This window comes from Octodon degus, unplaced genomic scaffold (assembly GCF_000260255.1).
Source record: "Octodon degus isolate 3935 unplaced genomic scaffold, OctDeg1.0 scaffold00075, whole genome shotgun sequence".
Taxonomy (NCBI): domain Eukaryota; kingdom Metazoa; phylum Chordata; class Mammalia; order Rodentia; family Octodontidae; genus Octodon; species Octodon degus.
In genome coordinates, this window is record NW_004524651.1 from 10,998,069 (window position 1) to 11,024,439 (window position 26,371).

General features: G+C 51.3%; 1 protein-coding gene across 1 annotated transcript in view; it reads left to right on the top strand.

Annotated features, from left to right (window-relative positions):
* Positions 1-26,371, top strand: part of Ptprm (protein tyrosine phosphatase, receptor type M) — a 681,934-nt gene that overhangs the window by 284,916 nt on the left and 370,647 nt on the right. The gene's annotated exons all lie outside the window — the stretch shown is intronic.

Here is a 26,371-nt window from a genome sequence, read left to right on the forward strand (position 1 = left end):
GAAGTGTAACTCCTGGAAAGGTCAGGCCAGGAAGGAGCACCTGTTGGAGGTTCTAAGATTGCCTGTGCGCAGGAGAAGCAGCAGCATGTTGGGGTCCTGCCATGTGCTCTGTCGTGGACTTGAGGGGTCCTTGTGTCAGACTTTGTGTGCTGGGAGAAGATAGTCTATGAATTTTCATGGAGCTAGTCTTCATGTATGTTAAGAAGGTAAGAATTATGGGCTGTCTGAGCACCTGCCTGGCAAGTGCAAGGACTGGAGTTTGATCCCTGGCACCACAGGCTGCGCTGGCCCTGGAGCCCCGGCCGTGCTCACCAGCCACCAGAACTGGGCGTGGTGGTGCACACCTATGATCCCAGTGCTGGGGAGGCTGAGACAGGGGAATCACTACAAGTCTGATCTGTATAGTGAAGCCCTGTACCAAATAAATAAACTTACTTATTTTGAAAATTAAAGAAGATAAGAATCAGTACATTTTATTTCTTCTCCAAATTTTAAAAGCAGTTTTCCCTCTATATGTGTGCGTTTCTCAATCACAGATTTAATCCAAAATATTGGGGGAAAGTTAGTTGTGTCTATTTTGAATCTGTACAGGCTCTTTTTCTTGTCATTATTTCCTAAACAGTGCTGTGGCAGTAGTTTGCACAGTGCTTCCCTTGTACTAGCTGTTAGTGAGTAGGGCCAGTGTAAAGTGTGCAGGAGCCTGGCGTAGGTTCTGCTCCATTCCAGGTGGATTCTACTCCATTCCAGATGGGTGCTTCAGGGGAGCACCGAGGCACGTCAGACTCTCGAGGGTCCCGGAACTCACACATTCCACTCTGCAGGAGCTCATGGACTACTCTATCAGCACCTTCTGATGCTGTCCTGTAGGCATGGAGGAAATTATTTATCTTGAATAGTGGCAGTTCGTTGTGTTTTCTCAGTGTGATGTGGATTGCACTGTACCCCGAGTGCACACTTGTGGGGAAGTGGCTCCTGCTAGAGGAGCTGGTGGTGTTCTTTCTTCAGGGGATCCCTGCCGTGAGGTGGGGACAGCCAGTAAGCAGACTGCATGCAGCTCTCCGGTGCTCCTGCTGGTCCCACAGAGTCCTCACAGCCCCTCCTGCTGGGGTCAGCGCTGGCCCGCAGGGCTGCTCCCTACCCCATCTGGATGCCAGGGAGAAGGAGGCCTTTAGTCTTGGCCTGCCTTGTGGTTCTTCATCTCATTATCTCTCTTTCAGAGCTGGGTACCTCCCTTTCTTTTTGTGAAATATTTTTATGTTGCATCGCTTGTTTTAAGGCAAGTGGTGACTTCGCGTAACACTGCCCAGCTCTCTTTCCCACTTGCTTTTAGATCTGTGAATTTCATAACTACCTATGCGGTGTCCAGGGCAGATGCCGAGGTCTCCAGTCTGGAAGCCCTGAGGGGCCTCTCCCGCCTCTAAGTGTGGGCTGCGGAAATCACCACAGTGTGATCAAAAGGACCCCTGTTTGGGCCATGGGGGTGCTGGATGCAGCGGCCTTCTCTCTAGCAAAGGCCAGGGTGTCATTGTCTACGCTGGAGAGAGAACGGGGCCTGTCTCATTCTGGTCCCTTGTGCTTCCAGTCCTATTCTTCTTTCCACAATTGCCATTTCTCTTGGTTTTGTCCCTGGACCCTTCAGCTGTTGATGCCCTGTGGTAGACATCTTCCAGATTGGACAGCGGCCCCTCAGTTATCGTGGAGGTTACATTCTAGACACCCCCGCGGAAGTGAAAGTCAGCAAAGTAGCGATGTTATATTTTATATATTTAAAATATATATAAAATATTTATATATTTTAAGGCTTTATAAACCCTTCCCATACTCTTATAAACCTTTCCCACACTTTAAAAAATACTTCTAATGTTCTTAACCATTTTCTAAACTCGTAAACCTATGTAATTTTAACAACATACATGTACTGCATAGTACTATAAAATCCCATGCTATAGTGAAAAATCCATGATAAATAATTTAGATTAACACTTTTTGAAAACCTGTGAACCAGTGACAGTCAAACCGCGAAGTGGCGAGGGGCCGCCAGAGTGCGGAGTGTGTCTGCAAGAAGCCTTTCGATGCCGGTGCCCCATGGGGAGGCACGTCACCCCCAAAGAGCTCGGATGTTTTTATACTAGATGAGCAGTCTACTTTAAGGAAAAAAAAAATGAAATCAGAGTTAGAAATAAGAGGGAAAACAGGTGGGTGAAGAAAGTCAGAGACACGAGACGTTTTACTCTGCGAAGCAGTATGACAGAGCTACCCGACTTGGCCTGGGGCTTTTGAGAATATGTTCAGATAGAATCGGTCGCTGCTGTTGGCCATCCGTGTGGGCCTGTGCAGAGCTGGACACGAGGACAGGTGACAGGCTACAAACAAGGGCTGGAAAGTTCCCTGATGGCCCCAAGCTGTGTGCAGGTGGCCTGGAGCATTCGCGGGCTTTACACCAAGCAGCCATGGCTCTCAGAAGCCAGGGACGGACGGAGCCTCACAGCCAGGGGTGGGAGTGGCCTTGCGCAGACTGGATCGGAGGATGCAACGAAAGAGCGCAGAGAGCAAGACGTAAATATAACTCACGCTGTATGATTAAACTGACAGCAGGCCTAGCGTGGACTCGGATCCTAGCAATTAGCAGCAGCGAGCCAGAAGCTATCGAGGACTTGGCTTAAGTGCATGTCGGTTTATTGTTATGATCTACATGGCATTAAGCCCCTTTTGAGGCCAGTGCATCCTAACCCCTCCAAAAAGGAAAAAGTCCCATGCTATAACCTTAGGTTTTAGTAGGAAAGCCACCTGCCCATCTTGAGGGAGGTGGCAGTCTTCTACCATGTGGGCTAGGATGCTAGGAGGGTCCCGGTGTCTCTAGTCCCTGCATGGAAAGGTACACAGTGAACAGCTTGTGTCTGGGGCAAGAGTGGCCAGGATCTGACAGGTTTGGGTACTTGTGGGGTTTGTGAGGACCCAGAAAGGCCTGAGAAGGTGGCACAAAGGACAGGACCCCGTGCACAGCGAGCTTTGTGTGGCTGCCCGCGCAGTGGGACCTGGCCTTGGAGAAGTGACTTCTGACCTCAGGTGGGTGGGGGGCCTGTCAGTGTGAAGATTCTGTGGTGCCCCTGCTCTCACTATGAAGTCACCCCTTACGTGTTCCCGCCCCCCCCAGTCTCTCTGCCTCCCCCCGAATCTCACCTCACCTCACCGCAGCCGTGCTGATGCAGTCCTGCCCTTTGGTGACCTTCCCAATGCCTGAGTGCAGAGGTAGGTAATGAGGGCTTGTCATGGCTGCACAGGTCACACTAGAAGGGCTGGCTTCCTGTGAGGTGTGACACCCGGCTTTTGTGCCAGGAGGTCATCCTGAAGGTGCAAGAATGATGCAGGTGGTGCCAGGCTGAGTCGGCGGGTGAGGACGGGCACAGTGCCCAGATGCCTGTGTGCAAGCAGCCCTGGCTGGAGCTAGACCTGTGGCCCTAGGAACACTGCCGTCCTCCCCTGCACACCCCTAGTCTGTCTGTAAAGCGGGGTGATCCGCGTGTCCCAGAGGACTTGAAGTCTTGAGCTGCCCGTGTGTCTCACCGGTGCAGAGAACACAGCCTCATTTAGGCCAGCAGAGTGAACAACTACCTAAGAACAATTATTTGCCTTTTAACATTTTCATTAAAATATTGGCATGAACAACCTGATTTTATCACCCCAGATCTTTTAGCAATATTATTTGGCTGGGAAACCTAACGCCTGGGAAGCACTGTTTTCTTTCATGAGCCCGTAGCATTCTCTGCCGTCTGGCTTTAGGTTTCTGACTGACATCATTTTCTTTTAAATCCATTTGCTTTATCCAAGCTCTCTTTCCTTCCCAGGTGGCGCAGGGCCCTGCTGCTGAGTCTTGGTGGCCCCCATGAGACAGTATTTAGCTTCTTGTGTGAAGGGAGCGGAGTCACCATTCCTTGTCCGCCCTTCAAGCCGGGGACAGGCTTCCCTGACTGGCTTGCAGTGTGCAGTCTCACTACCTAGCGGGCTCACCCGCACGCAGGAGAGCCGCGGAAGGGCCGCAGCCGCAGAGTACTTGCTGGAGGCCGCTGAAGTGCAGACCCCGTGCCGGCTCTGTGGGCGAGAGATGGCCCCATCATTTAGTTTCTGGAATCCTCAGCTTTGTCTCCACCCTGGAGAGGCAGCTCCTGCCTGGCTGTCTTAGAGGGGCTTTGAGGACCAGGTGAGGTCTGCTTTGTGAAAGTATTTTTAAAATAAGACACTCTGCCTGTAAGCAGCCACCTCCACGCTTGCTGCACGCAGCTGGCCATGTCCTAACTTGACAGCTCAGCTCTGGGCCAGCAGTTCTGGAGAGTGGAGATCACTGGCACCCACTTAAACAAAGCACAGTTGAGTTTGTGGCTTCTCTTACGTATCACTCTTACAGTGCTGCGCAGCCCGTGTATCCTGAGCCATTCAGTGGGAACTACTCAAGAGAGACGTGTGCAATGTTGCTGAATTGATTCTCTCAGTGGACTTTTCATGTCCCACTTAGGACATTGTTTTGTGTGCGTTTAATCCAACTTGAGATTAATAGAACTAAGATTTTTCTGGTGAAAAAAAAAAAAACTTAGCTAAAAAAAATCATAAAATATTTATTTGAGTGCAAGGCATCATTCCAAACCCAGAGGCCAAAGTGACAGGGTGAGCATTCAGCTTTTAGAACATGCGCATCGGGAGGCAGGAGCGGGGAAGAGCCAGGCATCAAGATACGAACGCACACATGCCTGAAATAGCGAGGCGCCCGGTACCCGGTGCCGTAAGAGTGACAGGAACAGAAGCGGAGAGCGGCTGCTCGTTTTTCGTGGTAAAATGGACACAACGCAAGGTGTGCCACCCGAACCATTCTGTGTGCGGTGCAGCGGCCCGAGCTCTAGCCTTCTTCATTTCCGCAGCCTTGGGCTTTGTGCCCAGCAAGTGAGCTCCTCACTTCCCTGTCCCCAGCATGAGCACCCTCTGCTCTGTGTCCCAGCCCCAGATGGGGGTGTCCTGGGTCCATCCCATGGAGAGCCGCAAGGCGCCTGTTCCTCCCCGAGTGACACAGCCCTCCGGCCCAGTGCGCTTTGTGTTCACCCTTTTCTAGCATATGTGTACTCTTAGTTCTCTGATTGTCCTATTACTTGTACTTATTTTAGATGACTGTCTTTGAAATATTATGAGACATTGAGTGCTGCCATTGGCTTCAATTAAATTAATAATTCTTAAAGTTTAAAATTTTTAAACTGGCCTTAGTGACAGATAACCATAATCCCAACACAGGCTGGTTAGCTTAGGAACATCTCAAAATAAAAATAAAAGACAGGTGGCTGGAGGAATAGCTCCACGTGAAGACCCTGGGCTCAGTCCCCAGTGCTGAGGACAGACAGACAAGGCCACCTGCGTGGCTCAGGGACGTGGGAGCCCGCCTGGCGCTCACTGCTGAGTTTCTGAGCTGTCCTCTGAGTGCTGCACTGGAGGGCACCCTGCAGCTGTCACCCACAGCCGCCCAGTTGCTGGAGAAGTCAGGGGCAGAGTGACATGTAAGCAGGGAGCATTTTGAGGACCTACTCTTCCTTTACACTAGGAGGGGTGAGTATGTTTCATCCCTACTTGCAGAGGCTTGTCTGTGGTATACATTCCTGGTTAGAGCCTTTTACGAAGTGCACTAAACACTTTGAATACACGTTAAGACTCAGTTCTTTGATAAAAAGTAGTGGCAGTTGTCGTAGCTGACACACAGTGCAGAGGCCTGCGACAGTGGGAGGGGCTTGTCTGCTCACAGTCTTAGTCCACAGTCTGCTGACTCCGAGAGAAGACGGTGTGCGAAAGCCCTGGGCGCAGGCCAGCGCTTGCCTTGTGATGCCCGGGAGGCAGAGGGCAAAGGCAGTGCCCAGAGGGGGCGCTGTACCCCAGTGCGCCTGGTCTTCCAGCTGGTCCCGCCTCCTACCAGCAAGTCAGCTATGGACGCCACCGTCCAGTCGCTCTCTGGAAGCCCCACCTGTGGGCAGCCAGGTATAAACTGTGCCCGCCGCCTCACTGCAGTACCCGGTGTCAGTATTACCGCTTGCATCGCCACCTCTTCCTGGGAGGCCAGCCGCAGCATGTGCGTCTGTGTATACCTGTCCACTCTGTCCTTGGGGGGCTGGATCCTCTTATAGCCCTCTCGTGTCCTTGAAATGTTCTTTGATACGCAAGCAGCGTGCATGGGCAGGGCCGTGACGCCCTGGGTAAGACTCCAAGGATAAGGTCCCCAGAACTCTCCAGACTGCCCCAGGGTGGGTCTGTGCTGTGTGGTGGTTCAGTGTCCCCCAGGCACACAGGGCCATCACGGGGCCAAGGTCGGCTGCAAAGTCCTTCCTTCCTGCATTGCCTCACTGTGCCACCAAAATGAGTGACTTCGTTTTTGATGAGCACTCACAGGCAGTACATGTGATCAGATTTATAGTGCAGAGTTGGCGTGTGGGCGTGACACATCCTAACTCTTGCTTTCTGTCGCCTCCTTCCCACCCTTCCTGCCTGCCCAATGCGCGATCCCTTGCCCATTTGCAGAAGCTCTATTTTCAGTTGTTTCTTAAGTTATATTTAACCCCCTTTCCCGCCCCCTCATCCTTCTCTTGTTCCCTTTCCCATTTGAAAATGATCTCCCTACGTCCCATTATGTATCTCTGTTGCTCCTTCTTTGTGTTTTGAGTTTCTTGTGTACTGTATCTTATATGCTTGATTTAAGCTCTGTGACTGATTGATCTCATTTGACATGACGGTCTCAAGACGCCTCCACTGACCCACCAGTGTCACAGGTTCTCCCACCCTTCTTTCTGGCAGCATAGCATTACACTGTGTGTAAATACTGCATTTGTTCCCTTTCGTTGCTAGTGGGTGGAGTGCATGGGGAATGACTAGCGGTGGGTTTCTTGGTGAGGCCCATTCCGCGAGGCTGGGACTTCGATACCAGCACTGTGCTGAAGGCTGTCTCGATGCTTTTGCCTCCTTGTGCACCGAGAAGCCTGCTGGCTGGGTGTGCTGACCCGCGGGCCAGTCCTGCGCACACCAGCTTTGCGTGCCCTGGCTCAGGAGAGCTGTCCTCCTTACCCCGCTTGTCCCTGCCCAGCGTGATGCATCAGGCCGGCACTGCTGGCCCCAGAACTTGGGTGGGGGAGGCGACCTGAGAAGGGCTGAGGCCACAACCTAATTGAACAGCACATAATTTATTTTTAATTTAAGTTTATTTACCAGGGAAAACCATTAAAAGTATTCTAATTCTGAAACAACTCTGCCAAAGGGCAACATGTGCTTAATGCATTTCTAACACATTAAACCATTAAGAACCTTTTAAAGTCAGAAACATTAAACGGGCATTAGAAGTCTCTGCTCCCAGACTGCAAATGGCACGCTCAGTGCTGGCCGACGCGCTGCGCTTGGGACGTGGCTGTGCCCGTGGGAAGTGGAGGTCCTTGCGCTTGCCAGGGAAGTGCTTATTCCAGAGCCATCTCCCCAGCCCCAAGGGCCTGAGGTTTCTCACCTAAGCCATCAGCCCTATGGAGCTGCTGCACCCACTCCCAGCTGACACCTGCACCTCAGCCCACCACCTTGATTCCACTTGTGCACTTTCCCAGGGCCGTGCAGGGATTGCAAAAGTTTGGAAGCCCCTAGGAAGACGGGGCAGATGGAGCTGGATGACCTTGTGTTCCTGTCGCCCAGAGCCTCTGAGGTGCAGGGTGGCACTCTATGCGCTGGCCGGCCGGGCGTGGCTGGGGAGACTGGCTTGGCACCTGTTTCTCCTCACTGGCTTCTGAGAGCTTGGTTGACCACTTCCCATGAATGCTTCTACTTCCCTGGCAGTGTCTTCTTAGAAAGTGAAGACATCTTCAAAACAGCCTTTAGACAATTTAAAGAGAACCTGGGTCATCTAAATCTTTCCTAAAATCTCTTGTAGATTTAGGGAAAAATTTACATATATATATATATATATATATATATATATATATATGACAGGAAAATGTATATTATCTATCTAACTACATATAGAAATGCTCACTTATTTTAGTAGAGCTAATGACTAAGCTTTTTATCCCATGCATGTTGCAGTGAGGTTGTATTTCATGGTCTCACTGTTGACATTCCTAACACGCTGGGCTCCTGCACGCAACCCGTGTGTGTGTGCATGCTTAGAGTTCAGGATCAGCATTAAGCATAATTAAACAGCTAATTGACCATTGTAAGTTATCACAGGAGCTTGTCCTTTTGTCACTGACTCTGAACATTCAGAGAAGACCGTGTTCTCTTGGGAAGTCTCTTCGACTTTGGAGTCCGAGTGTTGGCTGTATCGGGGGCAGCCGAAATCCCCGGCAAACACTCCTCTTCCTGGGCCTAAGCCTCTTCATGCTCCTGGTCAACCAGCTGCTCACACCACCAGCTTCTGCGGAGCAGTACCGCAGCATGGCCCCTGCCCCCACGGAGGCCAGTTTTAGAGGCCCTTGCTCGGCGCTCTCCCGCAGGCCTCCGGGGTCTGCTGTGAACCCAGCAGCCGATACAGCAGGTTCCCTTACGACTGAGGGTGCTTGCTGCTCTGGGGCCGCCTTCCTAGGTGTGTAAGCTGAGTGGGCTGGGCTTCTGTTCACACATCCGGTGGCATTAACTAAAACAGTATCTGTGTGTCCCCAAGCGAATGCCAAACAGTGAGCACACAGTCCCTGGATCCGGGACACCTTTTCATGTCTACTCTTTTCAAGGTTACTAGGTGGCCCAGAGTCTCTTTGCCTTTTGGACCGTGAAAACTGCAAAACTTATCATTAGAATGGATGCAAGTAGAGCATCTTTGAAGACTCAGTTAACGTGGGAGGCCCTGCTGTACTGTGCTAGTGACTTACACGACGAGTGTCTGGGCACGTGTGACCAGAGCGCTCCAAAATTGAACACCACCAAGTCCACCCAGGACACAGGAAGCTGGCTAGTGACAGCTTGGCTGGAGCAGCCTGGCTGAGGTGTCCTGGGGACTGTTTCCCTCCTGCGCAGACCTCTGATTGAGTGAGGCTAGACGCAGAGCAGATGCTGGGGTCTGAGGCCCCGGAACCCCCACTCGCTGCCCGGGCCCGCACCTCCACCCGCAGCGGGCAGAGCTGACCTCCAGGCATGTCTGTCTTCCGACGCCACAGAGAACGTTCACTCCTAGGCGTGGCAGGTGTGCACAGCGGGTCCGAGCCAGCGTGTGCTGGGCGTGCAAGGGCGCTGTCTCCAGCCTGCTTTCATCAAGCCAGCCCTCAGTTCATCCTGTCCCCAGGGAGGTGTGACACATGACACATGTGTGCCGTTCGGTGGCATGAGACTACCCATGATAGCTTGCCTTTCTCCTGTCAGTACAGATAGTACATCAGTGTTTTTAAAATTTAAGTTTTCAAAAATTAATTAGTGGAATGTACAATAAATGACAGTTGAAACTTTCATAGTGGTGACAACAGATAATAAAAACTTGACGCTATGTCCGAATTGTAGTATGTAAAGTGAACCATGTTCTTTTGTTTATGTAATATTGTTATAATTAATTTCAAGAAAAGAACTGGTAATTATACTACCTATTGGAATAAATTGGAAGTGAATAGAGAACTTTAAAAATGGATAATACACATAAATGAAATTAAAACTACAAATACATTGTATTAAAAACTATTGTTATACCTATTATTAAAATAAGAGAGAGAATAAATTGCTTGATACCCAAAGTGCGGATCTTCCCACTCTGCTACTGACCTTACAGAGTGAGTAAGAGAATTAATGTTACTATTCAGATAACTCATTGCTGCTGAGCACACGGCAACATTTCTTTCTTGTAATCCTGTCAAATGACTATAGACACATGCTTGCAGCTGACATTAGAAACTCCTGTTAGCACAAATTATTATTAGAATGGATGTGTTAAAGTATGTTTATTATACATGGTTGTCTCAGTTACTCTTCTCTCATTGCTGGGACAAATACCCAACACCCAAAACAAATGAAGGAAAGATTTATTTAGCTCATGGCTGCTGGAGGTTTCAGCCCATATTCAGCAGGGTCCAAGGCAGGACGGCACATGGCAGACAGCAACCTTCCATGGTGGCAGCAAAGAGCAGGAGCACAAAGGGAGGAGTAACAGCAGCTCAAGCAGCTGGCTTCTTTCCCCTCCTTACACTGTAATGCAAATTACCTGGCCCAGAGCAATAATCAGTCACAAACTCCAGAAGCCACCCCACGACTGAGTCTTTGGGGGGACACCTATACACAAACCATAACAAAGGTGTATTACTGTTTTATTATTATTTAGCTAAACTGTATTCTAATGTGGATTGTGAATTTATCACAAATAACATTTTATATATCAATGTCTTTTCTTATTAATGGTCTATTTGATTATTAAAGTCATAGACATTGTTCAAAAAGTAAAAAAAATAAAGGCTGCAGAAGCTAATAGATTCCCTTGTCTCCCTTGTATCCCCTTTCCAGGCTAATCGCTGTTAATACATTATTCAGCTTTTTCTTTTTTCAAGAATAGGATATGTTTATTGAGAGAAAGGAAGCTGTATTTCCTGTGGGGAAGAAACCTTCCCTCTAAGAGAGACAGAAGGGGCCCGAGTGGGCTGGCTTTATTGAGCTCTTCATCACAGTAAACCTCAGCTCACACAGGAGAGGGTTGACTTGCCCAGTTTGGGAGTCTTCAGTGGTGCCCGGATGTGGCGCTGTGGCTGGGCTGTGTGCGGGGAAGGCCTGGCCAAGCGGGACCAGCCCCTGCTCCCAGTGGCACCGAGCCTTGGAGAGAGATTGCACTTCCAAATTATGGGGCACTCGTGCGTGGCTCCTCCCGCAGGGGTCTCTGTGCTCCTGTGGACACAAATGTCCATATGCGTTCCTCAGCGACCGCAGCAAGGTGGGGTCTGCTCTCCATGCGACTCTGCCTCTTGCTCTTGTGTCTGGCAGTATCTCTGGACATGTCTCTCCTTGTTGAAGTCCTCTGCACCTTGTGAGGTTCAGCTCATGTTTAGCAGCAGCTCTTATTCTGCAACGTGGACACCCTTTTTAGTCAGCCCTCCCTCTTTTAATGAATAACCAGGTACTTGATCACTACTTAAAGGAATATTTCAATAAATGTCTGCACATGAATACCTTATTACATTCAAATATTTGTGTGTTGATGGGTTGAGTTTGAAGGTAGAGGCGCAGGACCAACACTGAGTGATTTGAGATTTTCCTCAATGCTGTCACATCGCCTTCCACACTCGGGCCTGTTGTGCGCTACCTGCAGGGATCAGAATGTTCATCCCAACAGGCCTGAGAACACTGACTCTCAACGATCTTTTCTAGCCTTTCACCCGCCCGCTCGTTGGGCATGTTAGCATTTCCACGGACACGTCACCGTTGTCGTGAACGTGGTGGCCCTAGCACTTCCTCACCGCTTGTCAGTTCCTGTCCTCACTACATTTCCCTAATCCTTCGATATGTAGGGTTTTGTGTATACGAGGGTCACTAACCATTTGTCGTGTTTCCCAAATAGTTGTCTTTTTCTTCTGTTTGCCTGGGACATTATTTATGATGCACTTCATTATTACAGGAAATCTTCCTACTTTATGTAATGGACTCCGTCAGCCACACCCCTTAGGGTGCCCATATGAGTACATGACAGAGTGTCATTGCGACCTAAACTCATCCACACCTATGCGAGGCTTCCTTTTCTGGGTGGATGCCTAGATGGCAATTACATGGACTGGGTAAGCCATTTTTTTTCCCCAATGGGTTTTTACTTTCTAGTCTTAATTTAAAAAGCGTTTCCCCCCATATCTTCATTGGACAATTTTTAAAGTTTATTTTTATACTTAAATATTTAATTAATGAAATTTTGGTCAAAAAGTATCAAAACATGGACTGTAAAGTGCAGGGCTTTGGGGGACCATCCAGTGTCCGCATTGAGGCGTCCCGGGAGCATGTCTGCCCCCCTTCGGCTGCGTGTGACATTGGTGACTAGAGTTGGCTCAGGTCAACCAGTTGGAACCAGCATCCTTATGAGAGCAGGACAGCAGGGCTGAACTCAGGCACTCCCATACCTTACTGTGGGCTAATATTAATAATTAATACTAACCTTGTCCATTAATGTAGCCAGCAAATAGGAGATGTGATCAAAACCTGCAGTGAACATTTAAGTAGAAGACTGTGACAGCAGGACCCACACGCAGGCCTGAGTCCCCGCACAGTGCGTCCTCTTGCCTCAGGCGTACTCACCCCTCCGGGCTTGCCACCTTCTGACGCACGTCTGGAACCCTCTTTTGGCGGTGTCTACAAGGTGCGATATAAAATAGCGTGAGCAACGGAAAGCAGGTTCCTGAGAAGCTGACGGTGTGTCCCATTCATTGCGGACACCGCATGACCTGCGGCTCTTCCCCAAAGTCAGAATGATGCTGCGAGGGAGATGTTCTGAATTAGTTCAGGACATCGAGGCAGCCTCAACAGTGTGACTGGAGACACTCATGACACTTCAGAACCGCTTCGGGAAGTGGTGGCGCTGTGGGGTACATGCCTTGGAAGCTGGGGGCGGGGTCTCATGGCAGTGTGTCTTTTATTGCAATAACTTTAAAAAACTTAACCATGCCCCCTTAGGCTTTGACCACGCCTCTTGTCCTTGGCCCTGGGAGCAGCCACGGTGACACAAATGCGCACCTCACCGCCGTGACACAGCCTGGAGTGCATCTGGCCGTCACTGGGCTGCAGTGTGCACATGGGTCACCAGAGGAGAGGCTTCTCAGACAGCTGTGGGGCAGAAGGCTGAGCACGCCCGTGAGCTTCAGGACAGCAGGCGCTGGCGAATGACTCACTTTCATCAGGATGTTTGGGCTGCAGGGAGAAGCTTATATAGGTACCTGGGAAGGCACTGTGCTCACGTGCATGACAGGAAGCCCAAAAGGCGCTGGGTGCAGACAGCGGCTCAGGAGCCTGAGCTGGACATGGGTTCTTTCCACACCCACTCCTTGCTTTGGTCATGTTTTGGTTCTGGGGTCTCCCTAAAGACTGAGGTGTTCAGAGATGAGGCTATTTGGAAGGCGACGGATCATCGAGCGCTGTGTGCACAAGGAGCTCATGGTGAGGGGGGTGAGTGAGTGCTGGTAGGCCTTGCCGCCCTGGCACCTCCTCTCTCACTCTGCCTCCTGGCCACTGGCACGCGAGCAGCTGACCTGGCTGCTCTGCCAGCCCTTGCGTTGTGCCATTCTGCCTGGGAGCTGACCAAGGGTGGGACATGAGGCCCCAGATGAAGCTCTCCTCCTTAAACTGCTTGAGCATCAGGTGTGGGATACTGTGTCTCAGGCTGAGGAGAGTCCCTGAGACAGGCCTCTGCCCAGGGCTGGAGGCAGCTGAGAAACACGCGGGTTCTCAGCCAGCAGAGAGGGAAGAAGTAGCCCTCAGACTCGGAGTGGGCTGGGGATATGTTCAGGGCACATGCGCCTGCTGGCAAGCACAAGGGCCTGAGCTCATCCCCAGTACTAAAACAGAAGCCTAGCATAGGTCCCTTTCTTTCAGCTTCTAGGCCCGCCAGAGACTCATCACCATGTCCTGCAGTGGCTGTGAGTCACTTTCCGCAGCGCGCTGTAGGTTAGTGCTTGTTTTTAGGGTTAATGTTAGAGTTCAAGGTGGGGTAGGATGGGAAGGGACGGGCTCGGGGATTTTGGTTTCTAACAAGTTCTACGGTGACACCGACTTACTGTTTGAGGACTGCCGGTGTGTGGGGAACATGCCCCTGGCCAGCCCATGCCGTCTCGGTGGGCCAGATGCAGAGCGTAGGCCACACCAAGTGCTGACACTGTGAGTGCGCTCCCTGCCTGTGGAGAGGCATGGCGCAGGCTGTAGGAAGCCAGCTGAATGTGACCCTCGCCATGTGACCCAGCCATGGGCCCTGGGTGTTCACCCAAAGGTGTCGAAACTTAGGTTCACCCAGATTCCATATGTGGATGTTTGGAGTTGCTTGATTTGTAATGGCCAAACCAGGGAAGCACCTGCACATCTTTCAGGAAATAAATTGGTAGATAATTTGTGGCTGAAGAGACGAGTAACTGGGGAGAATATGGGGAGGGACTTGGGAGCATGAGGCCAGCCTAAAAATGCTTTGCAGTGTGGGGGGATCCATCTCTGCTGTTGTGCAAAAGGGAAGTATGTGTGGTCACTAGGGGCTGGGGACAGGGAAGGGTGAAAGGGAGCTCGGCGGTTCGGGGCAGTGAAACTCCGCTAGATGCAGCTTTAACGCTGAATGCATGTCATGGTGCGTGCATCGCCACACAAAGGATGCGCGGCAAGGAGGAGCCCTGAGCCACACGACAGAAGAGGTGATAATGATGTGTCTGTGTACGTTGTCACCTGCAGCAAATGCACCCTGTGATGGGAGTTGTGACAGTGAGGCTGAGCGTACATGGGACGGAAGCCACGGGAGCTCTGTGCCTTCTGCTCAGGTTTGCTGTGGGCCTGAAACAGTTCTGAAAAGTAAAGTCTATTTTTAGAAAGTGATTCACTCTCAGGAAGGAGAGGAGACTGAACATGAGCAGAGCGCCGGCCGGGTTGCGCTTGAGGGGACGTGAGTCTGATGACGACCGTGAGGTTGAACACAGTTGGCTTCTGAGCTCTAGTAAAAGTACTTGCGTTTACTGGCTGTGTCAGAGCTCAGATCTGCAAAGAAGCTTGCTTTTCCTTAAATAAAAAATCTTGCATTCTCAGGAATAAACACTAGGATCTTTGACTGTAGGAACCAATTGCAAGCCATAATTCATCTACAGCGTACCTCGAGTAGGAATGCCATGCGAGGGATTGGTGGCGCCTGAGATGCCAGGGTGGCGTGGGACTCAGTCCCTGTAAAGGCTTGCCCTGGGCACATGTGGCAAGCCGAGGCTATCAGGGCTTTCTTTCTGGCTTGGCTTTCCACGGATGTTGGCACGTTTCCTTTCTGCCCACAACAAATGACGTGGCTTCTTCAGTGACAACACTCACCACCTTCCTAGGTGCTGCCCGTTGGACTCCCCAGGCTCTGCAGGAAGAGTGACTGATAAGAAAGGACACTCATGCCCCTCACCAAGACGTCACTAATGATGTCCTGAGTCTCTGGCCAGGAGCCTCAGGCCTCTGTCAACAGTCATGTAACTGTGGCACGCTCATTTATCAGCCTGAAAGTTGGATAAACTCCATTCTTGGCAGGATGTACTCCAATGAAAAAGTAATTGAGCTCTTTACAATGTCATATGACTCCTGTGTTTTGTGGACTGGGAAATTAAGCCTTGGATTGGTGAAGAGGCTTGCTCAAGTGCCTCTTTGCACAGGGAGCCAGTGCATTTGCACAAGCATGCAAGTCTTTGCACAAGCGCATGAGGAATGTATTTGCACATGTGAGTCTCAGCAGAGGAGCTCCCAGGATTACTGCTCACGGAGCCCTGTGCTTTCTGCTTTTGCTTTCTGCAAGGAAGAGCCTGCAGCCCTGAGACAGAGTGGTTTTCATCAAGCAGCAAGAATCTCTCCTTTCAAGCCAGAGCCAGATGAAGGCCGCCTCTGGATGCCCAGGAACAACGAGATGGGCATATTCAACACCACCAGGAACTTACCTGCCCAGGCTGTGCAAACACAGCTCTCCGAAGAGATGGGGTGGAAGACCTGCTGGCCACCCCTCTGTTTCCCCATGTTTGCTTGTTCCTGCAATTCGGGGAGAGGTGATAGCTTAAGTTATAAAATGGTCTTAGACACACCTCCTGGTCCACAGGCAGTGCCCTCTGACTCCTGGTGATACAGTCACATGTGAGCTTTCCATGGCAAAGCCCATGGCGCTAGCTCGGGAGTGCTGCCTGGGCAATACTTTCTAGCTGGTGACACTTCACGAATCTTTTTCTCTTTAAAAGGAATTCCTAGTACTGGGACATTGGTGCCCTTCTGCACTATCAGTATTCTATCTGACCCTTACAGCAATTCATCTCAGCTTTAATTATTTAAAAGGTTTGTATCACAGTCTTAAGGCCAGGATGTTAAATGTTTCAGAGGCTCTGTGCATGTGTGACAGTATTCTTTCATATCCATTCCAGTTCAGATTCATGATTTCTTTTTTGCACATAGAAACATCTTTCCAGCCACAGAATCGCCTACAGCAACTTTTAAAAAACAATACTTCCCCCCGGGAGCTGACGGAATATGGCTTTGGGCTCTGTACCCACATCTCCACCGAGCCGGAGGCCAGTGGCAAAGAAAATTGAACGTTGCCTGTGTGACCTGCTCTGTTCGCTGGGACTTCAGTTTCACCACTTGCTAGATTGAGGCTATTGCAGTTGCCGGTACATTTGAAAACAAAAAGGAGGACAGAGATGAGTTCTGCTGAAGAACTGTCCAGCCGGCAGGGAAAGTCCCTAACCCGCCGTCACTGTGTCCTTCATCCTGGCCACTTGGTCTTAGCCCGTCTGAAGAAATACAGTATGTAGATGCTCCACTTGGGGGAATCTGCATGTCCTAATGGCCTCTGAAGACCTCACTGATGTATGCTGATGTGGGGTGTGACTGTAGTGAGGCTTCGGGATGCTCAGATTCCAGCGGTTGGGAAGGGAATGTTTCGTTTTCCTGGTAACCGCCCACTGCATACCATGAAAGCATTTTAATAATAAATTTGGAAAGGAGGACCTCAGTGACTGCTTTAGGCAGGATCTGCATCTCAGGGGTTGCCTTTGAGACAAACGGTCAGCCTGTTATATATTTATTAGTCCAAATGCAAAAGTATACCTAAATTTAACCTTTTTTTAACCAAAGAAAACGCAGTGCCCACAAGATTCATGAGCATCTTTTTTCTTTATCCAGCACTTAGTTCTCAGAAAATGACACCATGACGAAGAAGTCATGGAAAAAATGGAATATAAAGTCAGAAATGAGGGGGGCTGGGCAGATGGCTCAGTGGAATAAGCGCTTCCCTGGCAAGCGCAAGGGCCGGGGTTCAATTCCCAGTTCTGCCAAAAAAAAAAAAAAAAAAAAAAAAAAAAGGCAGAAATGAGAGTGGGAAAGCACAGGCCAGGGGCTTGGTATTGTGCCGTGCCCCTGTTCTCTTGCCTTGTGTAGTCCGGAGGGTGGCAGGGACACAGGAAGCTGTGAGAACACCAGAGGGCATGGCCAGGCTTTTTCCTGCAGCTACCCCAAGGATGGATCTCCTCTTCCTGGGTCAGGACTGCAGCGGGCAGCACCCATGCAGCCTGGACATGTCCTGGGTACCCAGCTGCCCCTCTCCGCGCCCCGTGGGTCCCCTCGGGAAGCAGCACTGGATTCGGTGGGCATCTCTAACCCTGCTGCAGCCTCCTGCTCAGCCCAGGCCCCGTGACCCTCTCCGCCTCTGTCCCTTAGCTGCATGAGTGTCAGTGCAGCCGCTCCTAACTGCGACTTACTCGTGGCTCTGCGCTGCTCCCAGATGCTGGCCCTCTGGCCACAGTGGCTGCTCTTTGTTTTGGAGGAATTTCCCTGGTGGCTCCGGTGAGGCCGCAGACCCGCCGGCACTCCCAGTGGCTGCTGCGGCTCTGCTCCTGGACTGCTGTCTGTCCTGACCCACTTTCCCTGGTCACAGACCGCCACAGGATGCAAACGCTCTGCCTTACGCTCAGCTTAAGTGGCCCCTCATCAGGTTGCCTTTCCTAAGCTAGCGCCGCACAAAGGGCCAGTGCGTTCCCTCGTGCTAGTAGCAGTCGGATTTACTTTTTGTGGTGCTGGGGAACAGAACTCAGGGCCTCAAGAATGCCGAGCACAGAGCTACACCCCCAGCCCTCTGCTCAGTCGCCCAGGCTGGACTGGGCCTCTCCATGCGCCTGCCTCAGCCTCCTGCTCGGAGCTGGGTGAAAGGCAGGAGGCACAGGGCTGGCTGCAGTCACCACTCTGCAGACGGTGAGGAAAGCAGCAGGGAGGGTCATCCAGCCCCTTGCGTGGCTGCCACCCACTTCGCCTGGCTCCTGACTGTGGCACGGTGGCACTCTGTGTGTGAGCGTGAGATGCGCATGGTCCTCCAAGGGACAGTTCAAGCCGGGAGCTTGCCACAGCCCACGGAGCCGCACCTCTGGGCCCAGCCCAGCCCAGCTGGGGCTCCCCACGCCCAGCGGCCTCTCCCCGAGGCCCCATGCTGACCTCCCTCTGTGCCTCCCACAGAGAAAGGCCTTGCCCTGCTCTTTCTGATCCTCCAGCTCTTCCACGTCCTCGTTGGACAGGAGCTGGGATCTCTTCCTCGCAGACAGCGCCCCGCTGTAGCACTCCGAATGTGGCCATTTGTCTCAGATACTGCATATCTGCTCCTGTCCCTGGCTCTGTCGCTGGCTTCCATAAAGGCCCTTATCTCATTTCTTCTAATCGCTCATGCTCAATGCCAGGTGCACACTGGTGGTCACGAAGTATTTGGAGCATGTAAATAGCTACTGGTTCTGTTGACGCGAAGCTTCTTGCTCCTCACCATGATTTGCCCATCTCCCTTGCCACTAACCTTCTGCGAGAAAATAATCTCTGAAAAGTCATTATCAAGTTATCTCAGCATTTATTTAATGTGTGTTTAACTGTCACATAAAATGTGTGGTAGTAAAGTAAAGTAATAAAGCTGTCAGTGGAAGCTCCGCTCCGCTCGGTATTTAGTGCCAAGGCGTGAGCGACGTTGGAGGTTTTCCACCCATAATTGTAAATTGACTAATGTTGCTGGATGATCAGTTGGCTTTGAAATAGTGTTAATTTAGTGGATAAAACTGTGAGTGCTTAGAGGGTGGTATTCTGGAAAGCACGTGCTTACAGCCTCCAAATAGGGTCAGGATCCGTAGCAGCTTTGGGCCACTGCCTCGAGCTTCTCTGAAGAGCAGTGACAGTGGCCACTGTTATCAGTGACTGAGTTGGTGACCGACTGAAGCTCAAAGTGTCACCCTGTGCCTTCTTTAGGGTGCAGTGCTGTATAAGGACTGTGTAGACTCATCTGTGCAGAGTAGATGACAGAATCCACGCTTTCCAGGTTAGGAGGCTGAAGATCAGACAGGTTGGATGGCATTCAGAAAACTCGGGTGGCTTTTGGGGGCTGCCGCCTGGCTGAGTCTTCAGTAGATGACTAAGCACACAAACATGTGAAATACTGAGGAAGTCCACTGTAGGGAATGACGCTCAAAGGGCAGACTTCCCCATGTGCCCAGCAGTGGGACCCAGGTCTCACGGAGCAGGAGTCCACAGGCTGCCGTGGTCCAGCCTCCCAATGTGGCCAGGGCAGTGGGAGTGAAAGTTCTTTCAGAGTCTGAGATGCAGTTGTCTGGAAACTCCAACCCATTGTCCCTGAATATATGAAACTATCAGCATTCCACAGGAAAACAAACCTTTATTTCAAAAATTACGCTTTGAAGTTTGAAGATAAAAGGAGAACTATCTAAGGCCCAGTGCTCAAAAAGATGGACTGAAAACATTTTTAAAAATTCTGGTGAGCTTATCAGAATTCGAAATGAGCGTGCAGAACAGATTCCCTGTAGTTCCGAGGCCTCAGTGCTGCAGGACAGACTTAGAGCAGCTTAGCACGGCCTGATGCATACAGGAATCAAAGCCTTTTGTACAGTTTTGAAATGTGTTTCATTTTCGCAAGAAAGCAAAAAGCAGATTCCTTCCTTTTATGTATCTGGTCACCAAGGAATATTTTCTGCTCTGTGCTTCTGGTGCACTCCTGCAGCAGCAGATCTAGCACGTCCATAGAGGCCTGGACAGTGGCCCCAGGGCCTCCCCATGCCAAAGAAGCCGTGCCACAAGCTGGCTTCTTCCTTGGGAGACAGCAGGCTGTATCTCAGCCAAGGCCGGAAGTGAGATGTCAGGGCAGGTCGGAGCCTGCACTGGGCCCCAGCTGCCGCCCCTAACTGTCAGGAAGGCGCCATGGGGAGACTGAACTGAGTTGCCCACGTGGCAGGCGTTTTCAAACTTGGAAAACATTTTTATACACAACCATTTATAGTGAATTCTGCATTGTTGTGGGCGGAATTGAGTTACTCTCAATTTTGCGGGGTGAAATTTTAACCCTGCATACCTCTGATGGTGACAATTTGAGTGCATCTTTAGAAGGAGAATTAAGTCAAAATGCCCGAGATGACTCTGGATGGCATCCTTGGTAAAGGGTATCAGGACACATTTTGGTACAGAGGAACAACTGTGGGTGACCCAGAGAAGATAGAAGACAGCTGTGAGCAAAGAAGAAGTCTCAGAAAAGCAAGCCCAGGAACCCCTGGACCACAGACTCCTCCCCAGAGCCAGAGGAAGCGGGCCTGTGTGGCTCCTGCCCTGGGCGTGCGCCACCCGCCCAGCCTTAGCACGTGGTCCTCGGGCCACAGCCAGCTCTGCAGTGAAAGCCCTTGCGAGCCTCAGAACCCATTTCTGCTTCCCACTGCCCACGACACACCCCTTAAGAAACACGTAGCTTCTCCTACCTTATGGTGGCTTCTTTTCCAATATACTCAGCGTAGGTGGGAAGTATCCCACACAAAAAGGCATTTAATGTGCTGCATGTAACCCACGCGCCTGTCCCTCCGCAGGCCACCCAGCGCTGGGCTGAGTCTGGGTGGGCGGGCACACTGCTCCACCGCAAAGCCCAGTTTGGGAAAATCGATGGTTCCCTCGGCGAAAGGCAGCGTCTGCGTGGCTTCAATTGCGCACCGCGGTGAAAAACGTTAGGCTCAGCACCATAAATTGCTGGGCGTGAAGCTCCTGCTGCTCCTCAGCGGCTTTCAGTGCGGGTTCGGAAGGGCCGTTCTCCAGGGAGAGGGAGTTGATACAGCCATGACTGTGAGAGGCAGTGGAAACCGGCCTCCTGTCGTGGACGGTGCCAGAGCTGTGGAGGGTGAAGCTCCTGCTCCAGGGTGCTCGCCGTCCGGTGGTGCGGGAGGCAGTGACTGAGCCAGGGCAGCCCCTTCGCCCACTACGTAGCTGACTGGAAGTGCGCGCGGGCAGCAGGCCTGCAGCAAGCCGGCCTCACAGCCCTCGGGGGATAGACTGGGGGGCAGGGGGCTGTAGGCCCAGGACACAGCTGGCTGACGTGGACAGTGCCCTGGAAAAGGCCGATCCGCAGCATCCGTACACACTGGCAGCTAATTTTCTAGACATATCATTATGGATTAAAAACAACAGTCTTCAGAGTCAACATGGTGACTCGTCTTTGTTCACTATCCTCTTTTAATTTTAAGTAAAAAATATATATTTCATCTATCGTTGATGTTTATAAAAGAAATGTATCTTTGGAAATAAAAATAATTCAGATACACCTTTAGTTGAGCTGCAATTTCTGATAAACAGCTTTTCTGTTAATTTATGCTTTGACAAGAATGAACAGACCCTTGCTAGGTTTTTTAGAACAAGTAAGGAGGGCTCCTTTCAAAACTTCATTGTGAGGAAACATACTTGGCATTTATCATGTAACCACTTGCAGGTGGACAGTCCAGCGCGTGGGGTCCCTTCCCATGCTGTGCGCTCCTCATGGTGACCAGCATTGAGGGCTAACTCCCTGAGCCAGGAGCGCCCTCACCCTCTGCACAGAGCGCAGGCCACGCGTGACCGCGTATCCCACTGAGCAGCTTTGGGCAGAGAAATGGCACAAGTGAGGCCCTGGACCTCCAAGATGGGAGGCACAGCCACCCTGCCACAGCAAGCTTATGGGGGGCTCACCAAGGGAATCTCCTTGCTCAAGGCAGGAACCAAGCTGTCACAGGGCGAGCACAGAGCAGGTTTCTGTGGCTTTCTGGGGCTGGACTGGTGCCCGAAAGTTCTGTGTGCTTCCTCTGCCAGGAGCATGGTTCCCAAGACGCTTCTTCTCAGGACCACTGAGCAATTACAGTCATCTTGGCTCTGGGCTTTGGTCACAGGGTGTGTGACACCCTGGCCTTGTGGACCTGGGCCCTGTGATAGACAGAAGGACCATGGTGCTCGGACATTTGTGACTTCTAACGAAACATAAGAGTAGGCGATGAAAAGGTGGAGGGAGAAAACATAGACCAACTCTGATGGATGCCAGTTGCCATCCTAACCCTGTCTTGGTCTAAACTCTTTAAATGATCAACATGTCCGCATGGAGATCTGAGCCAAGGGTTGTGACAGCAAAGAGGCAGCGACGTGTGACAGATGAGATGCCAAACCTTGTGTCCCACTTTCGCCCCCCTCAGGTCTCTGTAGGTACAAGGATATCATTGTTCATGTTCTCAGCCAAAGCAGCCTCCATGTTTCTGCAGAATGGCCTGGATGGCTGCGCCAGAGGTGGCTTCCACAGTGACTGTCTCCTGACCTCCCATCTATTGCGTCCAGTCAGCTCTTCTTCATTTCTGAATCCATTCCCTTCTGCAAACTTTCTGTAAGGTTCTGCAGATGCCCAGCAGTGAAACTGCATGCCTGTGTCTTTCACTCCTGCCTGCTCACTGCCCCTTCCCCAGCCTGTTGTTCGCTCACTCCCTAGAGGTCTTCAGAGGTGTCTGTAACTTGCAAGGGTGCTTTGCCCGTCTCACCTGTGCTGCATGTGTGCCTTCTCCTGCGGCTCTGACCATCACCATCATTCACATGTACCAGAGAGAAGAGCAGTGAGTGTGTGTGTGTGTGTACACGTGTGCACACCTACCCAGTTGTCTCTGCTGTCCAAGTCTCTATATCTCTTACTGCAGCTGGCTTACCTCAGAATGTCTCCCAGGAAGGAGGGACCTTACTGACTCCCTCTGCAACAAGCATTTTCGATGAGATGATATGATTTCTGAGTGGGAGCTGCCTACAGTCCCCCACTAAGTATTATAGGGAGGTTGGTCCCAAAGTCCTTCTCCAATTTCACAACCTCCACGTGCCTAAGTCCCTTCAATAAAGTGTTGCTGTGTTTGTGTAGAGCCTTACACACCGTCCCCTGTGCTTTCCAAATGGCCTCCCCTGTACTTTGAACCAGCACTAAATGACACAACCCAAATGCAAGGCAGGTCCTCCACATTAGTGCTTATGCTGCATTTGTGTTTATGGAAGAGTAACAGGATACACTGCAGTCAGCTCGGGTTCGGCAGGTGTGCCGGGCAGCGTTCTGTTCCTGCGTCCCACAGCGGAGCCACACAGTTAGAACAGCAGAGCTTTCATTCAGCTCACACTTGGGGATCCAGTCCGTGGTCCTCTGGCTCTGACGCAGAAGCCTCATGGTAGGAAGGTGGGAGAGTAAGGCCGCTTAGCTGCTGGTGGCCGGGAAGCGAATAGAGAGCAGCGCCGGAGAGATCGAGGTGGTTAATTTTGCTGACATGGAACGTGTGTTGTATCCACAACAGTAAGGACATTTAAAATATAAAATAACGGTATTTCATATGCAGCCCAAATCTTCACCTGGCTTATTTTCAGGACACTAGGCCTCTTCCCAGTGCAGGTGTCCATGATGGGTGGCCTCAATTCACAGAGCTCTCTGAGCTCTCCACCCTTGAGGGTGCACACGGGAGGGAGACCTGGTGCCGACACCCTGCCTGACCCCTTGACCCCGCGTGGTGTCTCCCTCCACACCACCCTTCTGCAAGTCCTCCTCCCAAGAGAGCATGCTGTCTGCCTGCGGCAGCCTCGCTCCCTGAGAGGAGTGGTGGCATGGTGGCGACCCTCGGGAAGTGCCTCTGTGTGCTGGCCTGGCAGGCCACACTGTGTCCTGATGGTTTCCTACAGGAGTAGTTGTTGCAGCTAATGGAGGCTTTGCAGAAATGACTCCGATTAAGCCTCTGGTTTGCTTGAAGCTCACTGACCTGGGATAATTGAGTGTAATTCAGTGGAATCGGTGAATTTGTATCCCTACAGTTAGTACAGTGTATTCGTGTCAAGGAAGAAACCATGAAAGGGGTTCCTAACTTGCTTTTCTGCTTGTGCTCTGACCTCCAAGAGAATTCCATAAAAGCACTGTAGAAATTAGAGAGTGAAAAAGCCCACTTTGCAAGCACACGTCAGCCCACCCGCTGTTGAGCGTGAATGCCCTGTCTGCTGGTAACTGCTGCAGGAGAGGAGTGACGCAACAGGCAGTGGGGGCTTCCTTCCGCCCAGAACTCGGAGCTTTGAGCCACTCGAGGACTGTGTTGGCTTTAACAGTAATGTGGATGGAATTACTGTGCTTTGTGGCTGGAAATGCTCCAGCCCAGGAGGGAGAAAAGGAGGGAGGATGAAGAAGAGGAGGAGAAAGGAGCGAGCACATCTGAGGCCGTCTTCAGCAATCACTGTTCCAGGGCTGTGCTGTGCAGCAGACACCCCTCTCCTAGTAGGATCTCAGGGTCTAATTTCATCATTGTCCTTACAGAAAATAAATTTCCTAAAAGAAAGGAGCAATGTGTACCAAGATCTGTCCTTGTCACCTGCCGCCTCATCTAGCAGCTTTGCACAGAATGGCATTTAGCTTGGTTGTAAACTGTGAAATGTGAGCTACCTGCGCATCACCGGGAGACCTGATGGCCTTAGTCACTGTGTCATGGGCAGCGCTGCCCCTGGTTCCTGTCGTAAGCACTTCCTGGTCCCTGGAAGGAGAGGAGCAGCAGCATTATGCAGGCTCATTCACATCTCCCAGGATGCCTCTGGGAAGCCCCAGCTCCTGCGGATTATGTAGGAGAAAGCCCAGTGTGAGATGGGCGGGTGATGCTTCAGACCCTCTGGGGATTAACAAGCCCTTCCTAAGTACTTTCCTAATAAGAGGTTATGGGTGGGAAAATTTTTGCTTGTGTTTTTAATTGGTTAGCTTCCAGAAATTAGGCCAGGAAAGAGTTGGGCCAAATGAGGAAGACTGTTGGTGCCGGGCCAGGGTGCCACCATGGTTAGGCCAGGAGGCCACACCCAAGCCCACCCATCCCAGGGCAGGATCCTCACCCCCCTTAGGGGACCAGACACAGGGGACTCTGGGGTGGGGTTTGCCCTGGTGGGCAGGGAACAGAGGGGGTTCTTGGGACCCATTCCTCCTGCCACCATCAGGACACTGCACGAATTGCTGTTTTCTCTTTTGAAGTTCTAGATTTGATCTTAACAAAATATTTGGGCTAAGAAATTACAGCATTGAGGCACTGGCTCACACCGATCACTCTGTTGAGCATGGAGGCAAAGACAGCACCCCTCATAGCAGTGGAGACTTGTCTCCTTAGGGGCGGCTGACGGACAGCTGTGTGTAAGGCAGTGTTGAACAGTGCGGCTTCACAGGGGGCTTCTCGGGGATTTGGAGCACTTCCCTTCCATGGCAAGTGGCAGAAGGCAGCAGGTAGGGCCGCAGCTGCAGGGACCTCTATGGCTGCTTCATCACTGTCACCCAGGCACCACGGTGGTTGGTGTCCGCAGAGCATGCGAAGGTGGAGCAGGAGGGAACTTGAGACCCAGCTGGAAACAGCATTTGCATGAAAAGTGGTGGAGTGCAGCACAAGAGCAGCGTGGGGTGTCCGATCCCTGGTGCAGAGCAGGCTGGCGCAGAGCCCTTCACTGGGCTGCCAGCAAGCATGAAGCCCCCGAGCACGGGAGGTCATGCAGCTGTGGAGGTACGGTCGCGTTCACACAGGCACTTGCGACAGCTGTGGATATGGTGGCCAGATGCAGGGTGAAGTGACGCTCGTAGAGCCCTTGCGAGGCAAATCGCTATGGGCAGAGAAGCCCCGAGGCAGGCCTCGTGAGTTAGTGCTCAGGAACGAGGGCTCTGCGGGAAACAGACGCAGTGAGTTGTGTGTGAAGAGACTCACCGAAAGGCGGAGACTGACCCAGTTCAGGCACTTGCTGCCAGGTATGTGGTGGGCACGCGAGAGACTGGGGCAGCCAGTGCCAGCGCAGGAGTAGATGTGCATGTTTATGGCTGCAGCGCCTCTCATTTTAGATCGAGTTTGATAGAAACATAGAATTGCCCCTTCCCGTGGCTGGCTGCTCGTCGCAGGCCATCATCTTCTTTCTCTTAGGGCCTTCAGGTGGTTGTGGGGGTATCCAGTCCGCTTTGCTTGGCTGATCTCTAATTCAGATCACTGATCCAGAAAGACAGTCATGGACACCTTCCACACTGTGCCTGCTCGGTGTCGCGAGGCACTGTGGCCCAGCCAGACTGACACATAAAATTAATCATCACAGTCCCGAACGCCAGAAATGTAAATTGAACCTGTAGATGGCTGAAAACTGTGCTCTGCTCAAACAAAGGCCCACGATGAAATAAACTTTTAGTAAAGTCCCTTTACTAAAGTGGCACCTCATGTGTGTTGATAGAGCAGTCTGCCATGAGACTTGCTTTCTGATTTCTCATAATCTTATTATATGTCAATAAGCAATAATATATTTGGATTTCTACAGTTATGTTTGAGTAACAGAATTCTCTTCTCCTGTACAAGCTGGCCCTGGGTCGTATTTTTATGCAAAGATAATTGTTGACACGGTACGGAATCTTAGTTAAGCA